The sequence below is a fragment of the Pteronotus mesoamericanus genome, unplaced genomic scaffold (assembly GCF_021234165.1).
Source record: "Pteronotus mesoamericanus isolate MK-2021 breed Mesoamerican mustached bat unplaced genomic scaffold, CSHL_Meso_final scaffold_1186, whole genome shotgun sequence".
In the NCBI taxonomy this organism is placed as follows: Eukaryota; Metazoa; Chordata; class Mammalia; order Chiroptera; family Mormoopidae; genus Pteronotus; species Pteronotus mesoamericanus.
In genome coordinates, this window is record NW_026555302.1 from 3,350,890 (window position 1) to 3,375,957 (window position 25,068).

The window sequence follows — 25,068 nt, forward strand, 5'->3', positions numbered from 1 at the left end:
CGTTATCATTATAAGGTTACCACCATTTTCACTGGTAATTTTATTTGCTCTGAAATATACTTTGTCTAACAATAAGATAGGCACTCCAGCTCTCTTTTAAATACTGTTAGCATGATTATCATTTTCCATTCTGACACTTTAAACCAACTTGTAGTTTATGTTTAAAGTGTGTTTCTTGTAGTCATTATTCAATTGGGCCTTGCTCTTTACATGCAATGAAACAATCTCTGCCTTTTAATTGGGCTGTTTAGACCATTTATATTCAATGTGATTATGGATATAATTAAATCTATCATCTTTCTATTTGTCCCATCTGTTCTTAGTTCCTTTTCCCCTGTTTTTCTGCCTTTGTTTAAATTTATTGAATATTTTTATGATTCCTCTTGTTTCCATTGCTAGCTTAATAGCTATAACTCTTTTATTTTAGTGGTTGCTTGAGGGTTTATAATATGCATTTTTGATTTATCACAGTCTTCCTTCAAGTAATATTTACCACTTCACGCATATTATAAAAACCTCAGAATGGAACACTTTCATTACTCCTCTTCTGATTTTTTTTTTTCTAATGTCATCCATTTTATTTTATATTCCTGGATTTTAAACCCCACACTACACTGATGTTACTTTTTGTTTAAGTAGTCAATTAGCTTGTAAGGAGATATCTATAATAAGAGAGAAGTTACTATAATTACCCATGAAGCTACCACTTCTGGTGCTGTTCATTCATTCCTTCACCGTGGCTCCAGGTTCCAGCTGGCATCATAGCCCTTCTCCCTGAAGGACTTGCTCTCGTATTTTCTGTAGCGCAGTTCCACTGCTGATGAATTCTTTCCCTTTTGTGTGTTTAAAAAAGTCTTTATGTCACCTTTGCTTTTGAAAGATGCTTTTTCATTGGGCAGAGAATTCTAGGTGAACAGATTTTTGTTTTCCTTTCTGTGCTTTAACGATGTTACCCCACTGTCTTCTTGTTTGTCGTGTTTGCAGCAGGAAGTCTCTATTTGATTTGTATGTGTTCTTCTAGATCAGCCGTATGTTTTTCCTCCTGATGCTTTTAAGAGCTTCCTTATTCTCAGTTTTTTTGAGAAATCTGATTAGAATGTGCCTTGATGTGGTTCCATCATATTTCTTGTACTTAGAGATTGTCAAGCTGCTTGTATCTGAGGGTATGGTTTTCCTCAAATCTGGAAATTGTTGCCCTTCATTTCCTCAAATATTTTTACCTCCTTTCCTTTGGGGACCTCAATTCACATATGTGAGTCCACTGGAAGGGATTCTCACTCACTGTTAATTTTTTTAATTATCATTTTCTTTTCTCATTGTATTTCACTTTTGATAGTTTCCATAACTGTTTCTTCAAGTTCACTAATCTTTTCTTCTCCACTGTCTCTTGTGTCAGTTCTCCCATTCACTGTTCTTTTCATCTCAGACATTGTACTCTGCACCTCCAGAGGTTGGATTTGAATCATTTTTATATCCTCCTGGTCTCATTTTAAGTGTATGAATATAATAACTGATTTTATACCTTTGATTGGTAATTCCAATATCTCTGTCAGTTCGGCCTCATTTTCAATTGATCAGATTTTCTCTGTCTCGTAGGTTCTATTTTTCTGCTTCTCTTCAGGCCTCATAGTCTTTCATTGGATGCCAGACATTGCAAATTTGACCTTGTTTGGTGCTAGATATTTTTGTGTTCCTATAAATAGTCTTGAGCTTTGTTTTGGGACAAAGGTAAGCATTTGGAAACAGTTTGATCCTTTTGGGACTTAGTTTTAAAATTTGCTAGGTCAGACCAAAGCAATATTCAGTCTAGGACTAATTATTCTTCTCTACCGAGAAAAGAGTCTTCTGTGTTCTCTACCCAATACTCTGTGAATCATGAGGTTTTCCAGCCTGGTTGGTGGGGATAGACCTATTCCTATCCCCAAATGAGCATGGGCACTGTCATTTTTAATCCTATCAAGTGTTTTTTTTCCTGGGCTTTGGGTCATTTCCTCACATGCATATGTAGGTCAGTCCTCAGCTGAATATACTCTGGATTTTTCTGTCTATGTAGTGTCTTCAGGTGCTCTCTCCTGCAAACTCTAGCTGCCTGAGTCTCCCTGTACTTTCAGCTCCATCTCCTCAACTCAGCCAGCCTCTAGGTTCCACCTTATTCGCTTGCTTACACACAGTGCCCTAAGAATTCTCTGGGATGTGGTAGATTGTTACCGTCTGTCTGGAATCATTGTCCTGAGAATAAAAATGAAAGAATGCTTTTAAGGCATTTAGCCCAGTGCCTGGCAATGCAGCAAAGTTAAAGTATTATCAATACCATTATATTTATTTGAGGATACAGCTTTGAAATTCTGAACCTATGTGTCTCTGCACTGCAGACATATGCTTGGGAAGAAACAGATGAATGGAGAGGCTATTTTATTTGTTTGTGTATAAGAGGTCTTTTGTAGCTCACTAACATCCTGAAATCTAAGTGGGTGGTAGCACTTAAGAAGATGTTTAAGGTCCAGCAGGCACTGTGTTAGGGAAAGATGGATGACAAAGAAAAGGAATATTTAATGATGCAAAGGGGTTTATGTAGAGATACACATTTCTCCCCTTTAGTCTCATGTAACTGATGACCACATGATTTGGGGAGGGAAAAGACATATCTGGGCTCTTTCATGTCTTTTCAATAAAGTTTGATCTCTGTTAAAGTACAGATTTCTGGGGACAAGGTAGCCCCTTGGACAGAAATCTTATTTACACTGTAAAATAAATGAGTTTCTGAAAGTACATTCTGGCAGGCAGGCAGCCAAGTACACCAATAACGTGAATTGGGGAAAATGGATTGGGTTAGAGAGAGGGCACGCCCAGGAGGGGGAAGGAAGGGTCGGGCGAAGAAGACAGCGATACGTAAGTCAGAGTGTTGCCCAGCAATAACACTACACTCTACCCTTTTTCCTGCTTTTGTTATTAAAAACAGTCTCTGTGAGGTTGGAAGGAGCCACTCATCTGTGAATCTAATCTTCCTTTAGCCACTAATTGTTTCAGTTCTGTCACTCACGAGCAGATCATACGAAACAATTTCTGGAATTCGTTTCAGCTGTAACATTCTCTGACCGCCTTAGCCAAAGTTCCCCAGGGGGCCTGAGATGAAGGGCTGGGGTGTGAGTCCCAGGGTGCAGGCCCGAGGGATAGGGAAACGAAGCAGGAAGGATGGAGAGCCCAGGTAGGAATACATTTTCAAGCTGACCTCTCCTATGAGCTACTCATGACTGTGTCCCATGGAACTGACTGAAAATCCTTATTTTGGGTTCCTCAAGACTGTGAAGGAGAAAGGGGAGTGGGTGGGGTGAGAAGGGGAAGTACCTACCCATCCACTCCCATCCTCATCGGCTTACCCCATGGGGCTTAAACAGCCCCACACTTCTGGGTTCCCCAAACACGGGTGCTAATCTGGATTTCTAAGCATCCCACTCCAAGGCATTGAAAGAAGAGCCAAGGACAGAGGCAGGAGACAACACAGGAGATGCATAAGGCAAGACCTGCCAGGTTGCACCTGTATGAAGCTGGCTAGAGCTTGGATCATATCCTGAAGACGTATAAAGGCACTGAAGGAATTTAAGCTCAAGGGCAAAACTATCAGAGTTATAGTGCAACAAAATCACTCAGCTGATGAGAGAGAAATAGAACAAGGGAAGCAATTTGGGGAAAAGGACAAAATGGGAACAGGCTGCAGGAACAATATTAAAGGCATCCTTCATTTAAGGAAACTGAGACTTAGAGAGTTTCATGTTACCTGAGGTCAATATTAATGAGCAACAACACCACGACCTGAACCCAGGAAAGGTGGCTCCCAATCCACACCCCGCACTGCTTTGCAGTGCTGCCTTTGGCTCCAAGTTACGAAGACAGGAACAAAAGAGGTAGCCACAGATAATACAAGGAGAAACTGTGAGTGTAATATCAAAATTAGGTGGTAATTTTCAGGTGCTCTTTATGCAAAGATCTACATAGGTAGCTCCAAATAAGCACTAGCTTAACATGCCCTTTAAAAGCCCTAGGGACAAAAGGAAAATGAAACGAAATTTTTAGTTTACCGGGAACTGATATCTACCCTTGGTCTATCCCAACTACCTGCCACTCCCACCCAACATTCCTCCAAGTAGTTCTAGAAGAGTCTAGGGGTTAGAGGAGGGAGAGTCAAGAAGGGATTAGCTCCTCCTGGAGGTTCACACACAAAGGTAGACCGTGCAGTGACAAGTAGCGGACCATGAGACACTTGCCGTGTCACGCCAGCAGTCGCCAAATCAGCTCTCAGATATCTCTTTGCATACATTCTCAGGATTCCTGTCATATTTAAGGGGAGGGGAGCTATGAAAAAGTAATGCTTTTTTTTAGAAAAAGTAGTCCAGCACAGTGATATCAAAATCAGTATTTAAATCCTCTCTCCAATTCAGTTTTCTCCCTGGAAAAGCTTCCACCTGGCCTGGAGACGAGAAGACTCCGTTCGCGAGTTACAGACGTCAGGGGATCACCTAATTGGAAGCACAGCACACAGCAGGCCTGAAAAAGCCTCACCCAGAATCACACTGACTTAAAAGCACAAGGCCTCTGAAGACGATTGCGGTAAAGCAGTGCGTACGTTCACTGCTTTGTTGTAACTGCCTCCTGCAAACCACTAGACGGTTTGATGTTATCCCCAAGGCTCCCTCCCAAAATGTCTGGTTCTCTATGTAATGAGGCCCAGGATTGCTTTATGTTTACTTTAGCACATTTCTACAGGATAAGTAACTTACTATTACAACTGAATTAAACGTGGAGCACTTTTACACCAACCATAATGGTTATGCTTGGCATCGCAATGAAACTTTGAAAAAGAAAAAGAAATTATTTTTTTTCTCTTGTCTTCCTGAAGAAGGCAATAAAGGGATGGAAAACCATCGTGTTGTAACTGGAAAATTAATCACATCAAATATTCTCTTAGACTAATCAGGTTATAAGTCTGGAATTGGCTTATATAAAACAGATGTTTACATTCCTATTCTCTTTGGTACTAATGTCAAGAGAAGAAAGCACAGAATAACTATGTCGTGGCATACTTTGGGGAATGTAACACTCGGCTTTTATTTTTTTAAATGAAGCCACGGAGCCTGTGGTCAGCAATGGGGACAGCCAAAAGCGGGGAAGGCACGAGGAGGTGGGGGTGGCTAGTGTCCTACTCCTTATATGGGCAAAATGCCCCCTCTGTGATGGAACAAGGGGCGTGCAGCCGAGGGCTGGGGAACTGCTCACAGCACTAGCCAGAGGACGCGGGCAACATGCATCTAGTGGCTTGTCCAAAGGGAGCCTCCCTTTTGACTCAGCTGGAGTTCCAGTTCTCTAGGACGCAGGACTCTGGTTTGCATTTCATTAGCGATCTTCTCTAGAAGCACCTCGGCTACCCACCCACTCCCCAAAATAAAGACCAGGATACCTACAAGCGATCCCCATACTACTTGGGGGAAAGCTTTAAAAGCCTAACCGAAAGCCTAATGGAGAAGAGGAGCTTGAACTAAGAAGGTCTCGGCTTTGCCTTCTGAAATCTATGTTGGAGAATTTAAAATTTACCCCCGATGGCCCCCCAAGAGGCAGCCTCTCAGCCCTCCAGCCATTCTCGCAGCTGCAGCTGTTGCCCTAAAGGCAGGGCCCAGGCAACTGTCACGTGCCCGGTCTTTGCTGCTGCTGCTTTACCCCAATTCAAAAGCTGGAAAGGATTTTAGAGATCATTTTTCTACTCCAGAGCCTTCATTTTACAGAGAGAAAACTGAGCTCAGAGGGTGACTTGTCCAAGAACTCATGCAATTTTCAAGTAGGGCTGCAAGTATATTTTGGGACCTGTAACAGTTGCTCTTCCAGCTTACCAGATGTACTAGCTAATATTTATTGATTTATTGAGTACTTACTATGTCACAGGCACCATTTTAACTGTTTTATATATAATAACACCTTTAATCACCTTTAATCTTCATTCCAAAACTATGAAGTAGTCAATGTAATGATCTGCATTTCACAGAAAAGGAAATTGAAGATGAAATTCATACCAACAGGTTAGGTCATCTCTGCTCGGTCCTGTAGCTCAACCTTCTCCCTTTGTTTTTATTCTCCTCATTTGGCCCCTAGTCCACATTTTCCCTATTATTTTACCTCAAACTTTAAATTATCATAAGGAAACTTTGATGTATATAATTACTTTATAGTATATTTCAAAGTTCATTATTAATATGATACTCATACTATATTGGCCTCTTTTGCTTTGTGAATCAGCCATGAAGCATTCTCTGACCCTGAATGAGGACTCCCTGCCCCTAAGCCTATTGCTGAGCTTTCTCCCTCCCTTCCCAATCCAAACCAAGCTTATATTTTTCCCATGATGCCGTGAATTCCTTGAGAATAAAGTCTAAGTATGAGTCATTTTATAAATACCTGGTACCCAACACCCAGTAGGAATGAATGCAGTAATATTCCTTAAATGAGTTGCTGAATATATAGTTATTAATAATAATTATAGAGTAATAATAACTGCCATCTAATGAGTACTTTACCCAGGGCATTAGTACGGAGTTGAACCTATGCTCATGAATACATTCAATAGTCACAGTAACTTTGTAAGATAATGACTTCCATAACGATTTCAGAGACAAGCCAAGTGAACTCAGAATATCAAGCAGTTCGCCCAAGATCGGTAGTACACGGTACACCAAGCAGTAAAACACAGGTCTGTTAGGATGCTTTCCAATGCATTCCATTGCCATCACACAAAATAATTTCATTAATCACCTGAATATGGCATTTCTAGTATAATAAATATTCTGTAGAGACTGTTAAAGCCAAAATAATTGCTTAGACCATCCTATTTATGCGAAACTTATTTACATCTGGATAGATAATCAGAGAGTTGTAGATGTGAGGACAAGTTAGTAAAAAGTAGCTTAAAAAATAAGTGGCTCTAGAAAACGGGAATAGTATATAGCTGTGACTACTTAGCCACTCATCTGTTCACTAGAAGGAAACACCCATTAATTCCTGTGACCAGTTTCTATTCAGCATGAAGGGCTACGCGAAAGGGCAAGATCAGTCTTTTAATACGGATTTACCTGACAGCAAAGTATATGAAAAGGTGTGAGAATGCCGTTCCGGTGGTGGATATAACCCGTTTTCTGTTTCTACCTTTATTCTAAGGATGATTTTTTTTTAAGTGTGAAACTTTTCTTCTCTTTTCACAGACCTCTCACCCATGTCTTAAAAATAGGGGTTTTCCAAGGTGAAACCTTTGATTTTGGATAAAGAATTCCAGAACTCAGGGAGGCAAAAAGCTTTGAAAATCAGAAAACACCTTCTATTCTAGACAGCTGGGAATCTGTCCTAATTTTAAAGAAGAGAGGAAGAATTTCTAACTTCATATCTTACATTCCGACATTCAGCGACTCCCCTTATCAGAATATTTTCCTATAATATATCTTCTAATATAATTTAATCTCCTTCTTTTCCCTGTTTTCCAAAGAACTACAGCTCGTCACAACCTTCCACATATTTTTTTTTTCTGCATCAGTTAATGAAAGGGGAAAGGTGTTTGTTTTGATAATAATAAACTGGATTTAGGTTTTCTGCCTTTACTATTTTTTTAATATCCTAGTCCTATCAAATTGCATCAATCAAAGTATAATAAATAATTCCAGTTTCCTTTGAAGAAATGAGAATATATCATGAAAACCAATCTTTCATTTTCAGCCAATACTCAGTTAAAAATCAAGAGTATTTTGAAAAATTTTAAGCAGAAAGAAGGTTATCATGAAACTGTGGTGATAGATTAGAGCTGGAGACATCAGAATAAACTCAAGTTTCTGGCTCTTTGCCATGTCAGGACATAGGACCCAGGAAGGGGTCACTCACCAGACACCCGGTTGGCCAGCCAGCACCTTGATCTTGGACTTCCCGGCCTGCAGAAATACTAGACAAACATGAAGTGATTGGATGAATGAAGGAACACAAGCACAGGATGCTGCTCACGAAAGAGCTGCCACCAAGGGATTAAAGGAGCCAAGCTGGGTGGAGCTCACAACAGGTCACACTTCCCGTAACCCAGAGAACTTAATATCCATCTTACCTATTGTGAGAAATAAAGAACAAGAACATGCAAAAAATAATGAATTCAAGTTTGAGTTATTACTTACTGAGATGTGTATAGGTGCAGGTTAATACATACACACGTCTTTCAATGCTCTGTCAACTGAGAGGGTCTAGAAGCAATGACTCTCCCACGGCAATGCTCAGATCTTCATTCCTAACGGCAATCTCCAATAAAAGGAACCAGGGACTCCGTGGAGAAGTGGCTGATTCTAAGGCTGAGATGGGGAAAATACCAGATTAGCTTGGGGCATCATATAGGGCTATAAAGGAAGGAAATACAAAACAAAACAAAGCAAAAGATGCACACGCTCAGTGATGGGATATGTCAAAGGGACACAGGAGTCAAATGAAAGAGTTCTCAGTGCTCAAAGCTGGACCTCTTTGAGCAAGAAAATAGCATAATATTGAATTATAAATCAAAGTGTAAAATAAATACCCTCAGATCAATAAGGAGACAAAGTAATAATTGGATCAATATATGAAAGAATGGTTCTTCTCTCATGCAAAAGAATTTCAAATAACACATTTAATACGTCCACATCAAGGAGATAAAGGAGAAATACCCATCCTTTCAATGTGGACTGCACTCAATGTCTTATTCTTCCAGATACACTAAAGAAAGAGAGAAATAACTCTACAGTGGAGACACCTGGCCAACACTAACTCTGCCAGATGATCAGGGTCAACATGATAAGGCATAGTGATAGTAAGTGCTGTTGATATGATGTGATTAGAATAGCATCTGTTGTCTTCCTTCCAAGAACCCCCTCAAAATTTCTTGTCGTTGTCCAGGGAAGCCTAAAGTGCATTATGGTATCCTGGATGGAATTCTGGAACAGAAAAGGAACACTAGGTAAAAACTGAGCACATATAAAGAAAGTATCATGAAGGTTACTTAATATTTAGTTAATATTGATTCACTAGTTGTAACAAATGTACCATACCAACGAAAGACATTAACAACAGGGGAAACGGGGTATGGGGTACAATGGGAACTTTCTGTTTTGTTTTCACAACCTTGTTATAAATTTAAATAAAGAGGTTATTTATAAAATAAAACAAACACATAGCAAAGTAGCCCTGAAACCATTTTTAATGAGGCATGAATATGATAGCATCAAGAAATACAAATAATATTTATTAGTCATTTGTCATCCATACAATAAAGGGAATTAGATAATTCATGGTAATGCATGAGTGTATTTTACCAACAGAATAATGTCTTACACTGGAAGACAGAACATCTGAAAGGAATTCTATTGGGCCTATTGGAAGCCAGACAAATGGCATATATTACATAAATAAACATTGAAAATGTACCCTAAAGCAATAATACTGCTGTTGCTCATTGCTATATGCCAAATCACTGCCACTCAAGCAAGGCTTATAAAGTATAGTATTAGTCATTGAAAGAGATTCATGATTATTTGTTCAAAAACCTATTTATAAAAAATTGGAACTGCTATAGTCAATCAGAACAGCTTGCTAATGGACCCAAACTCATCAGCATGTGTATCACTTTGTTTGACTATGTTTGGTGACAAACTCCAGCCCAGTGCCAGCTCATTGCCTTGCAGCTATTAGTCAATGTGGCAGAAGAGTGTGCCTAGTCAGCAAAACCCCAAACCCTTCCCTGGAAAACTTGCTTAAACAGGACATCTTATTGATGATCGATCAGGTGTGCGATTTTCTTATGAAACTTGACCTGTGTTAACCCAGGAAAGAGCCTGAGCAAAAGAGGGGAGTTCTATAAGTGACCCTAGTCGGGGAGCTTTGCTGAGATGCGATGGACAAATTTCAGCAAAATCTTTTCCCTCACATTGCAGTTAATCCCAAGTCTCTCCACAGAGGTTTTTCTGTACTACATTTAAAGCATCTCCACAAATTCCTTTTGCTGTGACTTACTGGCTGGCCAAAGAACTAAATGTCAAGAGTGCACAGAAAAAGGTTTTTGTTCCCCCACTGGGCCTATAGTTTGTGTCTTAAGGTTGATTTTCTAAACACAAATGCACGATGAACTATTGGAAGCATGGAAACTCATTCAGTCATCCCCAAAGGGCATTCCTTAATACTAAATATTTAGCTCTATGCTGAAACTGAGAGTACAAAATTAGAACCGTATTTAACAGATGTTGAAAAAAATTGGGCATTATGTCAACTAATTCAAACTATCAACATTGCTGCTATCATCCTATGTATGAAACAAAACAACAATAATAAAATAACAGCACACCAACATTGACAAAGTGCATAGATATCCAGAAAACATACCTGACTCACAATTTGCATTAAATCTCTCAGCTGAATTCAGCCTAAAAGAAATTAGTTTGTCATTCTAACTTTAGTTCTGTTGAGTGGCTCATTTAATCTGACCAGCAATTGCTCAACAGTATTTTAATTTTCCTAGTCTTTCTCTTCACAAATCCAGTCTAGCCAAATGTCTTTACCAATATTAAGCAAACTTCAAAGCTCTCCTACGGAAAATTCAGCAGTAGTATTTGCTTTCTCCTAATGCAAAGCTATGAAGATTAAGCTCATTGATTTAAGGTTGCCCTGAAATTTGTGGAATGACCAGAAATGACTTTCCAAGGTGCTATTTGAAGCAATCAGAGAAAACAGGAACAAAATGACTGCATTTTAAATAAGAGGAAAGTGTGAGAAGATTCCATGCTACCCCTCAGGCTCCACCCAAACCAAGTGTGTGTATATTTGATTAGCATTTATTTACTCATAAGTCATTCAATAGATAGTCATTGAGAACCTTCTATAAGCTAAAAACTAGGGAAAAACCATAAAGAGATGGTAACTCTCCAGCCTCATTACAATCAGGAAATATCACAAGTTTTCCTGGCAATTTAATAAATAATCTCATTTCTTATCGAGATGTTGACATTTTGTTAATCAACACTGTGCCTTATCTTGGCTTTTACTATGTCACTAGTCTTATTTTCCTGGAGGGAAAAAAGTATAGTCTAAGATTTCTACTAAATAGCTATTTCATTTTGAAAAATTTTTTTTTAATTTTTTGATTTTTAGAGAGAGAGGAAGAGAGAGAGAGAGAAACAACAGTTTGTTGTTCCACTTATTTATGCATTTGTTGGTTGTTTCTTGTGCCCTGACCAGAAACCAAACCCACACCCTTGGCCTCTGGGGATGATGCCCTAACCAACTGAGCTAAATAAATACTGTATTTTTAATGGTGTAGGATCAACAGAGGTATTAGGAAAGTATGAAAACTGCATTGCCCTCTGCTGGCAGCTTCCTCAAGTACAAATCACTGTGTTTGTTTTGACAGTTTACCATATTCTTCAGTCTTTGGAAATACATTTTGACATTAAGAGATTAGAGTCTGCTCCTTACAAGTAATACCTGAAATTCCTTTTGACACAAAGTCCAGAAAGTCTAGGCAATGATGATAAGTACGGTCAGCACCAGCCAAAATAAATACTTGAAGGAAGACACCGTTTCACAGCATAGCCGTTCACAATTTGGGGATCTCTTAATCTCATTTTATTGAACCCGAATCTAATTATCCACAACTGTCTGGATCCTGCAAAGCAGATAGCTGTAAATTTGCGTAGTCTCTGTTGTCCTGTATAACAGACAATTGTGTCTCTCTTTCCTCCGTTTGGGTGTATAAATTCACTCCGGTTAAAACTCCAGATGCACAGTGAGATTTGGGGATGTGGCTATTTCATGACATTTGTGTAAATTCTCAATTTGAGGTGATCCCATGTTAATATATTGAGAGGCTTTATAAAATGGAAATTCCTCGTTAGTTAAGGAGCTTAAAATCATTCTTGGGAGTTGCTTCCAACATTGATGGATGAATGGGTTTCCCTTTTTCATAAATGTAGAAGGCTCTGAGTTAGCACTCTTTTATTTCATCTTGATATTTCTAGTACTTAGTACAGTGTCTCATTTATCATACACGTTTAAGGAGAGCTTGTTGAATAGATAAATGAATTGGCCTCTTCCACTGACTGTGTTTAATCAAATTAGGCCTTATTTCTCAATTAAAATGCTTAGAGCAGAATGCGATATGCTATGTAGGAAGAACACATGTTTGAAGTTGGACGGCCTTGGATTTACATCCTGGCTTTGATACCCATCTGTGTGGTAGGAAAGCCGCCTAACCTCTCTGAGCTGCAGCTTCCTCCTCTGTGAAATAAGAAACATCACACTGCCGTCTTAAGGCGTCGTAGGGATTAAGTGAGATAAAATAGGTAAGATATCTGGCACATAACAAGCACTCAAAAATTCCGTTCTCTTTCCTTTTCTTTCAGGTAAATTATGAATTTCTTCCTTTATAATCAGTATTAGGAAACAAATTTAGCTTGGATCCATTTGGAGAAGAAAAGAAAGAGAATGTGTTGTAGTTAGGTGCTATTTGTTTCAATTGTCAAACTGTTCCCCCACCAGGAATGAGATGTCTATGTAAGTTCCCATATTTGCCTGCTTTAGAAAGAACTTCTACTGACTTCAGAAGAGGTTACCTACAGTAGAAAAAGCCACTAAAAAAATTTTTTTTTTACTTACTGTCACATCCCTATCAAGTAAAAGTGGATCAATTATAACACCTTCCATGAGATTAAGGATTTGCCGATTTTGAAGCACTGTAATCTGTTCTCTCTCCCTTCAGTTTCACATTAGCCCCCATTTTAAAGCTAAGGATACTCAGAGGAGAGAAAAGAGAGCTGCAGATATGGGGACCAAACCCAGAAGTCCTATGTTCTGACTTGGCCAGGGATCTCTCCAGACCCACCTGGCGATACACTGTGTTCCTCTCAGGAGCAGCCATTACATGCTCGCTGGTGCTCCCTGCTGTCCACCTTGGGCATTGCATCCTGGAACCCAGCCCTCTCCTGCTGCCAATGGAACCGCAGTCTACTAGCCGAAGGAGACAACCAAGTCATAGTCTTGGAGCTCGTTCTTTGTTGCTTTTCTTAGTGACTTACAATGAGACATGTGGTGAGTTTGAAATTCACTACTTTCCCAGCGTTTTACAAAGCCTAAATGCCCTCGGTGATATTTTTTAAGAATCCTGGGGAAATTTCTCGGTGTATTTTAAACTTTAAAGATAGTACAGAAAGTGTAAGCAGAATGGAAAAGTTGAAGCCCTTGTCTGTAGGGCTACAGACTCAGAGTCTCCATTAGAAACAGCTGTGTCTGTGAGTTTTCTTCTGTGATGCATTTATTGACATTCTTGTTGTGTTGCCAGTGTGAGCTGGTGGCCAGCTGTTCTCGTCATATTTTAATTAAAGGAGCTCCTACACCGTCAAGAAATATTCTGTACAAAGATGTGCAACACCTGTTCGCCGCTGTTCATGTACCAGATCCACCTCCGTGTCTAGATCTTAACAATATGATTTATTCTTACCCTTGCAGCTCCACATCCCAAATAAATGTATCAAGCTAGGATGGATCCCTGTACCTTTAAGGGAAGTTTATCCCTCTGAAATTGTATGCAAAATTGGGAATGCACATTTTTATGCAGACAAGGCTTATGCTTTCAACATATTCTCCAATGGATCTATTATTCAGAAACGGGTAAAGAAGATTGGCTGTAAATACATACCCCTTTATGTTAATTTTCAGTGGAAAAAAGCAATAATTGTTTCTTGTCTTAAAAAGCTCAGTCAACAATGGGGAACTTCAGTGGGTAACTTAAAGACTGACTAAAGTAGGAATAAAACATGGGAAAGGAAAGTTAGGTACAAATAATATATTTGAAAAGAGTAGGTTATAAAATAGAAAGTTTACTACTACAATTCTACCCTGGTCAACATACTAACAATAAGTGTATGTTACAACTTCTGGAAAGGCTTTCTGGGAGATGAAGCTCATCTTTTATGTTTATAAGCTTAGGCAGTGTTCACAAAGGAGGTACAGAGCTAATTTTAATAAGTAGTAACTGCTAAATCAATGGATTAGAATTTGCCAATATTCACTGCTTTTCCTGTCTTCTCATTAGCCAACTGAAGCGGCCAGTTCAAAGCCCTTGTTCACCGTTCTTCTTGGTCATGCCATGGAATCCCAGACGTCCAGAATTTTCCTTACTATGCCCAGCACTCAAATATGACATGGTGTTGGCCAAAATTATCCATGGTATACTCAAAATGGTCTTCAAACTCAGAATTTAAGCAAGAAGTCTCATGGAAGTTCCTATCAGTGGACTCCCGATTACACAAGCCATCCTCCCACCTTTATGTTTTCCCTCTCTTTCCCCAACATTTCTCGGGGCCTTGGCCTCTGTTTCCCACTTCCCCTCACCTCCTTCCCTCAGCAAAAACAGAGGAAAAAAAATAACATTCAGGGGAGACTTTCTTTCGGGGCAGGAGGACTCAGTCCAGGACTGATTTATGTAATGACTGAAGAAATATCCTCGAATGTGTGACAACAATTTCTACAGCTTCACCATTTCCACCTTCTTTTCTCTCAAAAGTCTCTCAACGACAGATTGGTTTTAAGACGTCTTAAGAAGAACTCTGTCACGAAAGCCATCCCCAACCCATGTTTCCCACCACCTTCAATTTGGCCAATGATAGAGTCTCTGAGAAGACAAAAAACAGGACTACAGAAAGCAACTGAGTAAATCTTCATCGTTTTCTTCCTCTTCCACTCTGAAAGAAGAAAGAAATCGTGAGGAAGAGGGAATGGGGGAACAAATAAGGAAACAGCAGTAAAATGTACTCACACACAGCATAAAGGGCAAATTCTGGTTGGAAAGAATAACTGAATGGTAAAATGACTTCTGTGTCAGTCACAAAATGACAATTCTAGTACTTAGTTTGGGGGGAGTTACATTTGGCCCACTTCCAATAATATCTCAATTTCTTATCCCTAAAGATTTATTAGCACAATAATGGAGTACAACCAGGCAGTAAAAAGTTACTGCTTTGAAGAAAAAAAAAGTTGGTTCTACCATAAAATTTGTAAACTGTTTCTTCAGTGCCTGAGGCACAGTTTCCAGAAGCTTTTTTAACCTGGTATTAAGCGCATGTACAGAAGAGCAAAATAAAGACTATACTTTCAGGGAATCATTCCTACAGTTCGTTACTAGAGAGGTTTCAAAATAAAACTTTAAATGAGATGTGCAATAGGGTTCATTTTTTAAAGGGAAACTAGTTTGAGTGTGAGATACATGCTACTTCTCACATTCTAAGATTTATTCCAACAGCAGTAAAAATTTTCACATTTACTTTGTGGCTCAGGATAAGTTAATAATTAGCTCTGAGTTCTATTATATTCCTGTATATCAAAATCGGACCAATCTAACAAAATTCAGGCAAAATTTAAATGAAAGTCTTCAAGTGTTTAAGACTTCCTGAAATTCCATCTGCTGCACAAAGACTTGCCTGAGTAAGGTGGCGACTTCCTGTCCTCGCGCCCTGCGCTCGCCTTCTCCGCGTCACACTCACGGGTCTGATCCCGCCGCGAGGGCCCGTGGGGAGCCGATGGAGCTGGGCCCGAGCACCAACACAGGCCAAGCCCTGCTCTGCAAGAGGGTGGGGAACACAGAAACAAAATACAACGTCTTTGAAGTGGAAGGCTACATCTTATTTACTTTTCTATTGCCAGTACCTAGTACAGGGTCTGTAACATGAATGGATGAGGAAGGAAAGAAGGGAGGGAGGGAAGGAAGGAAGAGAGGGAGGGAAGGAGGGAGGAAGGAAGGAAATATAATCAATTCAAAAACATTCTGAAAACCGTAAACTGGCAGTTATAACATCTACCTTCCCTTGGAGTGAGAAATACAGCAGGCCTTCACCCTGACCAGTGCATCCTCCCACAAAAGGAAAGGCCACCCGTTTACTTCCCAGTCAAGGCACGTGCCAGAGCTGGGGGTTCGGTCCCCTCTTGGGGAGTGTACGATGTTCTCTCTCACACTGATGTTTCTCTCCCTTTCTCCCTCCCTTCCCTTTTCTCTAAAAAATAAATAAATAAAAATTCTTAAAAAATTACAGCAGGTCTTCAAATAATGTTTCATTCAACAATGAGATTCCGTAGAACTTAACTCTTATTTATAGCAATTAACCTATGGTAAAGTTGGTTTTGTTGTATGTTGCTGTAAGTGTCAGAACCTACCTACAGTGAGGACCGGCTGTATGCAGATAAACTGTGGCCCCTTAGAAAGAATGGGAGCCTCGATTCGCCAAGAACTTGCCAGGATTCTGTTCTTTGCCTGTTCTGATCAATTTGGATCAAAACATACTCAGCATGCTAATCAGACTTGTGACTGTTAAAAAATTGGTAAGGAACCTTAGTATACGATATAACCAAATAGGGATTCTACCTTAACTCAGAGATCTTAAAGATGGACTGAAAGATAGCTACTTGAAATTTTAGCAAAGACAAATCTTTGATTAATGAAAGATTCATTATCTTTAGATTAATGAAAAGAAATTTAAAATTAAATGTGAGAGAACCTGGATCAATGGTATGAAAAATACGATATGGTAGGTGATGAAAAAGTAAAGATTTCAGTTGACCACAGCTCAGTATGAGCCAATGATGTGAGGTCACTACTGAGAAGTTAATGCAGGTTTTAGTGTTAATAGAAATATTCTGTGCCCACCGCAAGAGCAAACAGTCCACTGCATCCTGCATTACACAGGCTCCATCGTTGGCCTCCCTAAGTCACTGTAAGAGAAAAGCTTACCAGCTAGAGAGCACTGAGAAGAGCCTGAGCAAGGTGGTGAGAGGCTCGGCAGGCTCCCGGGTGAGGCACGCGTAAGGAAGCTGGGGTATCCACGTCGAGGGAAATGAGTAGTAATCTTCAGGTCTGTGTTTATTTATCTGTTGGGCTTCAAGGGGACCAAAGTGGAAACATCATAATCCTCGGTTTAAGACACATTCTCATCACTGATCCACAAATGTTCTTAATGTTCTTAACTTTATGTTTGATTGTTTGCTTGTGTATTTTTAATAACGTAGCAACATCCTATGAACCCACCACCCAAAAGGGGTATAATCTTAACTTCAAGTAAGTAGCAATAAGAACCTTGGCTTACTTACCATAACTTATTCCCACCTCTGGCAGATGCCACAAGGGTATCTCTGGATACAAAGATAGTGATGCTGACACTCTAACAATGGGATGGTGAGGTCTATGTACCCTCCTCTTGAAACAAGGAGAACCGTCGTAACTGCCTTAATAGAAAATAACATGAATATTTTGACAAAGATCTGCTTCTCCAGTCTTGTGTCCTACCAAGAAATCTTGTATGTAGTGATTTAAAAAAAAAAAAAAAGACAGAAAGAAAGGAAGGGAGAGAAGGAGGGAGGAAGGGAGGAGGAAGGGAGGGAGGGAGGGAAGGAGGGAGGAAGGAAGGGGAAAAGTAGGCTATAACATCACTTTCTAAATTGTGGACCAAGAGTCAGAAAGTCTAAATTACTGAACTCATCTCTGCACCACGATAATAAAGCTCATGATTTTCCAAAAGTCACAAAGTAACAATGATACATTTTCTCTATGCAATGTCCCAGTGCTTCAGGAAACTGCTAACGATAGTTCATGATGTACATCTCTGTTTAATCTATGTTTCTGTCCAATATTTGCAGACTTTTATAGATGTCAATATGCTCTTACATTTACACAGTCTCTCTTGGATTATATCCGAGAAAGAAAGAGACCATTTTACAGATATGCGAAGCAACAAGATACCTGGAGATTCTTACATCAGAACAAATAGCAATTTTTGCTAAATATCACTGTGTTCTGACCTAAATTGTAAACTGAGAGTGGTTTTAAACCGCCCTCCCGGAGCTGCTAGGCTGGCGAGATAAGAGAGCAGGGGCGAGGTGCTGCCCAGCGGCTGTGAATCAGTAAATCCCCACCGAGTATCAGCTCCAGCTTTCATACTAAGGAAAGCATTGAGAGTCATTATTTATGCTCAAAGTTAAATGTGTAAAATGTTAAGATCCTACCCCTGTAATGATAGAGTTAGAAGTGGCAGAGTGTAGAGCAACCTACATAATGCACAAGCTTTAGAGCCCAGCAATTAAGAATTTGGTTTAAATATCTCGGTAAGAAAAAAGGACTCAAAATTGGAAAAAGGGCAGGGATGGGGAAGGAGATGGAAAGTTCTGTCAGAATCCTCTCAGCTGAAGGCCCATCCAAAGATTACCTAGAGACTATCACTGTTTAACTGACTAATTACTATTTTAACTGATTAAATGTTCCAGGCTTAGTGATGTTACCATGAAACTTCCATATTTTGTCCAGTAAAGATGCAAATAAAGTCCAATTTGTGGAAAAGATAAGCCCTAAAGTTACGGTTATTTCCCTGCAGGACATTAACTAGTTTTTGGTATCTGGTCCAGCAATCTTATCCTAACTTTTTTTGTTTTATTAAATTGTCTATATGTATCTAAGTCTTCAAATGTTCTTTGAACCAGTTTTAACATCTCCCAATTCCCTCATTAATAAATGAGTGGATAAAATTTTTGACGTATTCATTTTATATTTGCATGTGAGTCATGGTTTTAATTTTCTAAAAATCGTATGTTAGGAGCCCTGAGAAAGCTATTAGGAAAATAATTATAATTTTTTACAGAATGAAAAATTATTTGGCAATGTGAATGATCACTTTCTAATTTATCTGTGGAATCAATTCAGAGTTTTCCTATGTGTTTTCATATAACTGGGCATTCGTGCGCTCAGGCTATTGGCATAATTAAGTACAGCTGCTACTCGCTGCAGCAAGATAAGTTGGCGGAAGTTCTAAGGTCTCTTATACAACTGTATTCGCAATGAGTTCAAAATCGCTGTAACAATTGCTATTGGCTTCCCTTTCTTTGCTTATTCCAATCTTTATTAATGATCTGAGAGATAAGGCTCATGTTACCACATGCTAACAATGTCTGGCTAGCATCACACATATGAAATACAGTTTCATTCCAGGTTTCCTGCCAACAGGGGAGAAAAAAACAGAGCTGAGCTCTGAAGGAGTGGGCTTGTTGGTTTAAGCTGTTTTGCACCTTGTTAATATGTAATGCTCATCGTCACAGAAATATTTGGCAACACCCAGAGCCATATTCCCACTTAATTCATGACTACTCTGAGATATGGGAATTATCATAGGTTCACATCCCCGGATTGAGGGGGAGGGCGGAGGTGTGGACTATTCAGATTTGAATTTTAAATTTTGAGGATAATTCACAATCTAATGATCCATGCTTCCATGGACAAAAAGTTGAGGTCGACAATAAATTCAGTAAGTCCAAAAAAGGAAAACCAGAAAAGTTGTAAACGGGAAAATTCTTCTCTTCATGGGAGGAGATTTTGCTGAACAAAATAATTCATAATAAGATCTTTTAGGCACAAAACCCCCTAGAACATGAAACTTTTCTGTGTTCCTTTCATTATCCTTTTCTCTCTTTTTCAATACAGATATTTAAAGCAATATGGTCTAATGAGCAAGGCTTTGGTACTACTAGTGGTGTGTGACCTTAGAAACCTATTTGTCTCAGCCCTGGCCTGGTCACTCACTTGGTTAAAGCGTCATCCCTGATATGCCAGGGTTGTGCTTTTGATCCCTGCTCTGGCACATACAAGAATCAATGAGTGTATAAATAAGGGGAACAACAAATCAATGTCTCTCTCCCCCTCCCCCCATCTACCTCTATCTCTACCTCCCCCCATCCTCTTTCTCTCTAAATGAATGAATAAAAATTTTAAAAATTAAAAAAAGAAACATATTTAAGAGGAATTGTCAGAGAACGTTTAATCGATGGAAGGAGAAAAGACCGCATCGTGCGATGGAGCTGCTTGTGCTGCCAACTTGTTTAGTCCAAGGAAACAGAGTAGGAAAGAAGCCCAAAGAAGCAAGTGTTAGGGGTTCCACTCAGAGCTTTGCCAGTAAGTAGTGCCTGATTGGAGGCATGCTACTTTGCCTCTATAAAATGAGGACCCAGACCAGATCTCTCTTCCAACATTCATTCTATTTCCCCAATTTTAAGACATGGAGCAAGTTGCAAGGGTGCTTAGACCAAGCCCATGTTTCCCAGGGACTGGCACTGCAGACAGGCTTGGAAAGCACAGGTCCCAGCTCTGGCGTGTGCAGGCTGTGTGGCTTTGGGCAAGTGACTTAGAATTGGGAAGCCTCAAGGCTTTTATCTGCAAAGTAAGGACAGAGATGACACTTCTAGCATACATTTTGAAGGTTAAATGGCTAAGTGGACTCAAAGTGTCTGAAAAAGTGACTAGTTTGTAGTTTCACTCAATAAGCAGCCGTCACTTTTACTGCCACGGCCGTGGAGAGGTAAGACTCGAGCTGAAGGCAACATTTTGCATAATTATTTTTGTAATCTCTCTTTGAGGGAGTGTCTGCTCTTTTTGATTCAGTGCAACTCCCCTGTACCTTCGAGATAGCCTAACTATGACAGAAAGTAACTTTTGGATATCACAATAATTCTCTCATAAGTATGCAAAGATTAATAATATATTTATAATCTTTTATTACCATGCAAGTTGAAAACACTACATACTGGTCTGAGGTGTTTTATTATATTAAATAAAGTCAAAATATTCGCATTGATAAGAAGACAGAATGACAATTAGAGAGGATTGGGATTGAACTCTTGTGGAAGGAAGTTTCTCTAGCAAACTGGAAAGGCTCTTCAGCTGAAAAATGTTTTTATAATATGAGTATTAATAGTCATTCAAATGGTGTGTTATTGTTCATAGGCTCTGAAAAATATGGGTAGTGTGGATTTTTAGAAGTCAATGTGAGCTTCAATTTTCTTTTTTAATTTAAACATTAAGCCCTAAGGTCTAAAAAAATGTGAAATTCACTTTATCTAATAATTGCCAAATTATTAGATATATAATTTATAGGTTAATTTATAAGTTTGTTGTACAATAACCATTGTCCAAAATGATAAATAATTCTAAGCTTAACATTGGTAACACTTCAGCTTATAGTTTGTTTCGTTTAACAGCATACCAATAATTTATCGCTCTCTAATGCTTCACTCCAGCTATTATAGTACTTATTACTGTTGTTAGGAGGAGAAAAGTCTCTCTTCAATGAAACATGTCCAAAGAACACATAGATTTTGAGAACATACACCTTCTGAGTCATAAAATGGGGGTGAAAATAACAATATGACAACGAATCGATGATCTACCTCTTACTGAGCATTCACTCCGGGTCTGGCATTATTAAGCACATGAGCGCTTAACTTAATATTTACCCACTTGATTTACCCACAAAAGATAGCATTATTTTCCCCATTCATCCGATGAGGAAACAGGACCAAGGCAGTGGGGCGACTTGCCCATAGTCACAGAGATTTCAGACACAAGGCGGTGGGTATCTTTACCTGAAGCCTGTGCTCTCTCCACAACGCCAGGCCCCTCCCCCACAGGTCACTCTGAAGCTCGGGCTGCCCTCCCTTCGTCTTACCCCAAGCAGACAGAGCATCCTTTCCCGCCTTGGGAAAGGAGAGGGAAAAGGGAGGAGAGAGGTCTGGGTAGTTTCAGTTTATTCATTCAACGGTACCAGCACATGAGACGTGGCTTTTCCCATCATCCCACAGTGGCGATCAATGCTCAAACACTGAGGAGGCCTAAGGTGAAAGGGCAGCCTTCTAAGATCCTGGCACTGCCGGCCTTGGGGATCAACCCTAGCACCTCCAAACCGCATCGCAATGAAAAAAAAATACATCTCTATATTCAACTTTTTCACGAGCAGAGCCTTCTGCTTGATGGACTGTCATGCGGACCCTCGAGACAGCAGGACAGGACAGGGTGGGCTGGGGCAGGGACGTGCACAGCCCGAGGAGTGGATACGGAGGTCGAAGTAAAGGGACGCTCGTGGAGGTTTCCGAGCGGGACAGAACTGGCCGCAACCCGAACAGACTCGTGGGGAGCGGTCTGAGACCACAGACGGGAGTCTGGCGGAGGTGATGCAGGGGTGATGAACTGGGGGAGGTAGTAGGGGCGGAGATCTGACTTTGATTCAGGGCAGGGGGCAGCGCGGGCGTGGTCAGTGGGGACTGGGTGGGAGGGAGAAAGGCAGAGCTCGCATCTCTGACGCGGAGAGAGGAGGCCAAGGCCACTCTGCGGCAGGGCGGTGCGCAGCTATTGCTTCATTCCGGAGGCCCGGGCCCGGGAGGACGGACCCTCAAGCCCTGCTCATCCCTGGCTCCTTGCTTGGGAGTCTTCACCACCTCCTGAACCTTTCAGTTTTGAGTTGAGGCTGAATGAAGCCAGAGAGAAACAAGGAAAACAGGAGCCTAAAATGGAGACAAAGTTCCCGGGATGGGGGCACCGCCGGGTCCGGCGAGAAGACGACTGACAGAAGGGTCGTGGTCCGTGGCCCACTCTTCAGGGAGGAAGTGGAGGAGGTTCCTTTCCAGAAGGCAAGTGAGGGAAGCTCTGAGAAACCCCCCCTGCGGACGAGGCATCCTTTCCTGGCTGGACGCTCGCGGGGAGCAGAGCCTGCAGGCCCACCGCATTCACCCCACATGGGAGCCAGGCTCGGGGAAACCATTCTTGGGGTTGCGGGGAGGGGCACATTCACAGAGAAGAGGCTCATGGCACGTTTGCCTTTACGGTTGGTCCCCTCCCCAGTCTGGGGAAGAAGGGAGGGTTGCTTAGCATCTGTTGCCCTGTTAAGAGATTACAAAGCGGGAGGTCGCATCCGCAAGTTTGGATGGGACCGCGCTGCGATGCGGTGTGTCGGGGCGGAGGGGCACCCCCTACAGAAGCCCAGGTCCCCGTGGTCCTAAGAGGATGTGCGCCGTCAGCCGCCCAGCGCGGAGCTCCACGGGACGGTGCGCAGCCGTCAGCGGAGGCACCAGAGCCCTGGGAGCTCCGGGCAGCCCCGCCCGGAGGAGGGTTTCGAACTGTCATCCCTCGCAGCAGTGAAGGGGCGGACGAAGCTAAACTGCGCCCCTAAAAGCCACCAAGAGTCCCTGTGCAGAGACCACCGTAGCCACAGAGGCAACCAGCATCGGACAGCAGGCTAGCCCGGAAGGAGCAGAGGACTCCCCCATCCTTTGCTACTCGAGTGCGACCCTCTGGCAGGCAGTCCCGGCGTCGCCTGGGACGTATTAGCAATGCTGAGTCCCAGGCCCCACCCCCGGCCTGCTAAATCAGAGTCTGCTTTTCATCAAGACCAGCAGGCGATTCCTGCGCACGTGCACGTCTGGGGATGGTGCTGTGAACCGTGACTCTGTCACCAGCCAGGGGACCCGGGCTTCCTCTCCCTTCCCCGAGCCTTCTGCACCGTCTACTGCAGCGACCCATGGGCGTCCGGGGTCTAACGAGAGGGGAGAAGGAAGGTCCAAAGGGAAAAGGAGAAAAGACAGAATGTCCGAGGAAGGCCACGTACACTCAGTTTTCCAGTCACCGCGCAGCCGGTGCCAGGCTTTACTCGCCCACCTTTATTCACCTGCCAAACATTTACTAAAAATGCTGCATGGTGTGCTAGGCATCAGAATGCAAACAAACAAGACGTGGCCCCAAGGGATTTAAGATGAATGGGAGATAGTCATTCTTTCAGCAAATATTTACCTACCCACTTTGATCCAGGCGCTGTCACGAGCACTCGGAAAACTCGAGGTGACAGAACAAGCAAAAGCCCTGTGCACAGAGCTCACATTCTACAGGGAGAGGTAGGTAATACAGTTGCTCCCTGAGTCCACAGACGATACATCCCAGGACCCCCGGCGGGTGCCTGAAACCTCGGAGAATGCCAGGCCCTCCATGCGCTGCGTATTTTCCTATACATACATACCTACAATAAAGTTTAATTTACAAATTTGGCACAGTACGAGATGAACAACAATAACTAATAATAAAACAGTATACTGTAATAAAAGCTGTGTGAAGGTGGCCTCTCTCTTTCGATCTCTGACGGCCAATCTGATCGCTGAGGCAGCTGCTAAGTGACTGACGCCAAGGAGCCTACTCAGCGCGGACACCCGGGACTGAGGGGTGGTTCGCGTCCTGGGTGCGACAGAGCCGGACGGCGTGAGATTTCATCGCAATACTCAGAAGAGCAGAGCGCAATATAAATCTTATGCAGTCTTTATTTCTGGAATTTTCCATTTAATATTTTTCGACTGCGCTTGACCATGGCTACGTGAAACCGCGGAAAGTGAAACCACAGATGAGAGGGGACTATTGTGCATGAGACCAACAAGTAAAATATAAAGAGTGTGGAATAAGGGCTAAGAAAATAAAATAAAGCAGTGACGCGAGAAAGGCTTTGTTATAGTTTTAAATAGGGAGGCCAGAAAGGGAACAAATTTCGAGTGACCCTGAGACGCGAGGAAGCCCCGCGCCCGGGTGTCTGGAAGGCAGAGGGGCAGCCGCTCGAAGGCCGTTCCGCGCTGGGAGCACGAGGAGGCCGCTGTGCGGCTGTGGCAGACGGAGGGCAGGTGGCAGTCAGAGGACTTGAGGCTGGAGAAGCTACGTGGGCCAGGAGAGTGAGTCTGGACGGCCACCGCGAGGACTTGGGCTTTTTTTTCCCCCCTGAGTTAGGGGTGGAGGGTCCTGGAAGGTTCTTAAGCAGAGGGATGGTGGGAATCTGACATAGTAGGATCCTTGTCAGGTTGGGGTGCGTTTTTAAGGTAGAGTCACCACTTGCTCTTGGAGTGTGGAAAAAAAAAAAAGAGCCAAGGATGATATGTAAACAAGTGAGTATAATAAAATATTGCATCTTCTTAACTAAATACGTAAATCTAGTCTCAGTAAACCCAGAGCTCTGGTCTTGATCCGTGCACTTCGGGCCACCTTAGCAGGACTTCCTGCTGGGACCACATGGTCTTCGAAGCTGCTGAGAGCACCACTGGACACCCATGGGTGGCGCACGGCTTTTCTATATGGCACGAGGATTAGAACATGAAATCAGAGGATGTTCTAGTTGTCACCTGTCTGCTTTCTTGCACAAGGCCAAACCACCTAGT

The 25,068-nt window shown here is 41.7% G+C and overlaps 1 pseudogene; it reads left to right on the forward strand.

Moving 5' to 3' along the window:
- Window positions 1-15,165: 15,165 nt before the first annotated feature.
- Window positions 15,166-15,278, forward strand: LOC129082103 (uncharacterized; annotated as a pseudogene).
- The last annotated feature ends 9,790 nt before the right edge of the window (window positions 15,279-25,068 follow it).